Source organism: Vigna radiata, unplaced genomic scaffold (genome assembly GCF_000741045.1).
Source record: "Vigna radiata var. radiata cultivar VC1973A unplaced genomic scaffold, Vradiata_ver6 scaffold_258, whole genome shotgun sequence".
In the NCBI taxonomy this organism is placed as follows: domain Eukaryota; kingdom Viridiplantae; phylum Streptophyta; class Magnoliopsida; order Fabales; family Fabaceae; genus Vigna; species Vigna radiata.
In genome coordinates this window covers 90,644-95,883 of record NW_014544143.1, presented here as the reverse complement: position 1 = coordinate 95,883, position 5,240 = coordinate 90,644, and positions in this window count along the sequence as shown.

Genomic DNA, 5,240 nt, shown 5'->3' with positions numbered 1-5,240 from the left:
AGAACTTATAATTTCAAACTTTATCAATGCAGATATAATTTATACATAATATAAAATGGGAGAGATTTATTTTAATGAAATTGATAATTGACATTATCATATTTTTATTATGTTTATTTTTATAATCTTTTATTGATGTTTTATTTAATAATTTTGGAAAAGTTAAGCATTTAGGTTATATTTTTCACATAAGTGAAAATCTGATACTCAAAATGCAAAACTGGCTAGCCCAACGAATAGTGTCTAGTTCGCCTAACGACTCAATTTTCCCAATAAGTTATTGATAATGGTTGATTTCACCGTTATCTGTGACAAAATTTTAATACTAAATGAACCCTTTTTGACTTAGAAACTTGCTTAAACTCTTGTTTTTAGTTTAATTTGAGAATAAAGAGAGTTGAGGTTATACTTGATGAGTTTTTATCACTAATTCACTTGATTTTATAGGTTATTGGAATGATTTGGAAGAGGATTTGAAGTGTTAAGGAGTTGGAACTCATAAAGGTCAGAGAAAGCACTAGAAGAGAAGGCTACAGAAATAGTAGGGCGCCTGGTTGCCCTTTTCTAGGGGCCCTCAATGCCAGAAGCTCGCATGGACGCCTGACTGCCCCCTATCTGAGGCCCTCAGCGTTGGAAGCTCGCATCAACGCCTGAGTGCCCTTCTTGGGGCACTAAGCGCCAGCCTCCTTGTGCCGCACACCGCATGATTGCCCTATAAAGGGCCCTGAGCGCTACTCCTCTCGCAAGCTCGCCCGATTGCCCTAAGTAAGGGCCTTGAGTGCCAGCGTGTTGGGCTTGGACCTTGTTTTCTGATATATTTAAGGACTTGTACACATTAGAGTTTGTATCTTTTGACAATAGAGACACAAAAACACACTTTTCGACTCTCTGGAGGCATAATTGGATGCGGGAGCTCTCCTCTTTAGTTTTTAGGGTTTATCTATCATTCTCATTCCATTGTACACCTAGTTTTTCCATGATGATGGAGAACTAAACCTTATTTGTTGTTGGGGAAGATGTAACCTCTAAAACTCTCATGTATTTGAATTTGTTCTTATTTATTATATGCTTCTTTCATTAATTGTTAGGGATTTTCTCCTTTGCTCTATGCTTGTTATGTTTTAATCATTCATTGCATGATTTTATGGTCTTCTTTGTTATTGAGAAATACTTAGAAACCACGATCTGGAGAATTTCTCCCAAAAGCAATATTGCCCAAGGATGGGGATAGGAGGTTTGGTTGTCTTAAGCTTCTATTCATAGTGCAGAATTAATTATTATGGATGAAAGGGATTGTGGTCTAGTAACTAAGGATAGAATTTCTTCGCCGAGGGATCAGGTCTTAAGTAATCTAGAGTGTGACATTAACAATTAAGTGAAGAAGATGAATTCTTATATGCATGACAGTAAAGACGGTGAAATCTAAACCCCAACAACATACTCATATCATATTATCAACATCTTCCATTCACTTTTGCGTTTCTGTTCAACTGATCAAATGACATTCATATTTACTTTTTCTGTATTTGCATTCAAAAACCCACAAAATACTTTTCCAATCTTGATTAGTTAAGTAATTATGCAACTGTTTAGTGCCGTGAGTCTCTTGTGAAAATGTTACTTGGTCTTACCACATCCAGAGAACTTTTCCCTTCTCCTGAAACTCTTAAATAGCCTTCACCTCAAAGATTTGACCAGGAAACAAAAGATATGGCTGAAGAGAATAATGGTAGACGTACCCTGGCAGATTATTCAACAGTTATTGGCCCTCACCATTTTAACAGTATTGTAAGGCCGAGGATTAATGATGCAAACAAGGAGATGAAGCCTGGTTTGATTCAATTGGTGAAGAGTGTTAAGACTCCGACAAGTGTACTGAATCGTATCAAGTAATATAAAATGGTAAGACCAAGTATCGATTCCCTAGAGACTCACGGCCTAAACAATCATGTGATTTCTTGATTAAATAAGACTTAAGAACAAAATCATTTGGTTTATAATGCAAAAAGTAAACATGAAGGCAAATGTTGATCAATTGACAAGAAAAATGCACAGGTGAATGGTTTGTAAAATATGGAATGAATATGTTGTTGGGGGTTTCGATTTCTCCTATCCACTCTCATGCATATAAGAATTCGTCTTCTTCATTAATGTTAATGCCACTTTCTAATTTACTTTAAACCCGATGTCTTGGCGAAGCAAGCCTATCCTTAATTACTAGTTTACAATGTCTTGTCTCCCTAGCAATCAATTTTGAATTACATACGCACAAAAGCTTAAGGCAACCAAAACTCATATCCCTATGTCTAGACAATACTGCTTTTGGGAGAGATTCCCCAGATCTAGATTCCCCGTGTGTGTCCATATCAACGAAATCAATTATCATGCTATGAATGAGTTAAACAAAGCAATGCATAGAGTATAGAGGAAAAACCCTAATAATTAATGAAATAAGCATTTGTAATATAAATCAATTCAAATACATGAGAGTTTCAAAAGATTACATTTTTTCCCCAACAACAATTGAAGTTTAGTTCCCTATAGTCATAGAGAAACTAGATGAATAATGGAAAGAATGAGATAGAAAAACCCAAAATGTTGAAGATGGGGGCTCCTACATCCAAATCCGCCTTCAAGGAGTGGGAGAGTGTGTTTCTGCGCCTTTTTTTTTCAAAAGATCTAGTCTCTAGGTCGTCCAAAACCTTAAATAGTTCGAAATAAAAACAGAAAACACAACCCAAGCCCAATCGCCAGCGCTCAGCGCCCTACTTAGGGAGCCCGGGCTGCGTCCAGAACCAAATGACGCTCAGGGTCAACTCAAAAGGCAAGCGGGCGTGATGTGACTCGGGAGAGTGGCGCTCAGCACCCCAAAAATGGCGCCTAGGCACGAGCCAGAAACTTCCTGCGCTGAGGGCTTTGGGAAAAGGCCAGCCAAGCGTGAGACAACATATTTCGGCGCTGAGGGCCCCTGAAGTGGCGCTTAATGCTGTTGCGAGACTCTTTTCTGATGCTTTTCCAGCTCTTCCCGAGTTCTAACTCCGTGCTACTTCAACTCTTCTTCCAAATCATCTCAATTCTTGTTAAAAACAAGGAAATCTAGCATAAAACCATTAAATTCACCTTTAACTCTCTTATTCACACAAATAACACAAAACTATGATTTCAAGCTAGTTTCTAAGTCAAAAAGGGTGTTTTTGGTATCAAAATTAAGTATCAAATAACGGTAAATTCAATCGTTATCACAACCCCAAACTTAGAACATTGCTTGTCCTCAAGCAAACAAAATGTAACTTAGCTTTCAAACAATCAATAAAATGGTTCAACACATTAAAAACTCTTTCTTTCAAGACAAGTAATCACTCAATTCAGCCTATCATAAAAATATCAGTCAAGATGTATCAACGCCTTCATTCAATTAACTCATCGTGGTGCTCACATAGTCACAGAATATTCGACAGATGTTATCCTCATGAATGATCAATTATCCAAGCATAGATGTAATCATGTATTCATGGAACTACTCCTCACCAGACAAAGTGTTTCACTCAATCACAAAGGTGCATATTGAGGTGACTCATTCACTCTAGTATTACAATGTAACATAAAACAAAATTTCCTTTCATTTAACCACAATATTGTCAAACATACTCACAAGCAAGTATCATCAGAAGGACTTTTGTAAGGCTTGTAATGTGGCTAGACTAAGAAGAAAATTGGTTTTTTCGGATCACAAAATCCTTGAGTTAAGAGAGAGATTCATAATTTCATCTTTCAAACATATCTCTCTTTCCAAGACTAGTCTCACTTATTCTCAGCTTCCCCTTTCATTGAGCTTTTCTTTCTTTTCATTCTTTTTCTTTCTTTTTTTTATTTGCTCAACATTTAGCTTGTTGGACTATTTCGGCAAGTGTATCGAGTCGCACAAGTAATATAAAATGGTAAGACCAAGTATCGTATCCTAGAGGACTCTCGGTGCTAAGCAGTCGTGCGATAGCAAGATTAATTAAGACTTAAATAAAAAGCGATCATTGGGTTTGAATGGAAAAACATAAAATTAAATATGAATGCAATTGATCAATAGCAAAGGAACACAAAGATGAACGGATGCTGGTTAATATGAGATGAGTATGTTGTTGGGGTTAGACTTCACCAAGTTCCCTCTCATGTATATAAGAATTCTTCTTTATGCATTAATGCCAACATCACTCACTAAATCACCTAAAGCCAATCCCTCGGCGAATAAGCCTATCCCAAATTACCAGTTCATGCAATTCCTCGTAATAAGATGTGAAAATCAAGAACTTAAAGATGACTAAGACTCATACCCTCATCCTTGAGCAATATTACTCTTGGGAGTAATTCCAAAGAACCTGAATTGTAAGGAACTTCCCGACACTCATGCAATTCATAAATCATGCTAATGAATGAGTTAAACACAACAAGCATTGAAAAAGATGAGTTACTCTAACAATTAATGGAAAAGCATATGGAATTAAGAATCAATTCAAATACCTGAAAGTTTACAAGGTTACATCATCCCTAAACAACAAATAGAAATTAGTTACCCATAAACATGGGGAACTCTATGAACAATGTGTTGAGATTGTTGACAACACAAACTCTATATCAATCTAGTTTTTGATAATGACAACACTTTGCTTAATAACAATACATGTGTTGCTGCATTACATGTTCTTATGCTGTACTGATTGTTCTATATCCTGAACATGTTTGATGTACTGTGGTGAATGTTCCTATGTTGATTGTGTGATATATTTGTGGAACATGCTTACATGCTTATGTGCAATGCAAACTACTTTATAAAAATATTTTACTGCACATTTTGTAAAGTGAAAAATCGCAAGCACTTTTATGAACTTATAACTGTGTGACAAAGTTATAGTACAGTCGACTTCATTGATAATGGATTCGACTATGCTAAAACCTTTGTACAAATTTTGAGAATCAGTGCTAAGTGATGTTGTGAGTTGAACAGAATTTCAAAGTGTTTTTACATGTGTTAGTCGACTTTGTCCAGTGTACATTTGTTAAGTCCCTAGCAAGTGTACCAGATCGTTATCAAGTAATATAAACGGGTAAGTCCGAGTATCGTTTTCCCAAAGGACTCTTAGGCTTAACTTTCATGTAACCTAATCTTGTAAGACTTGAGAAAAGAATAATATTGGTGGTTGTATGCAAAGAACAAAAATAAACATGCAATGCAATTGATTCAATTGGTT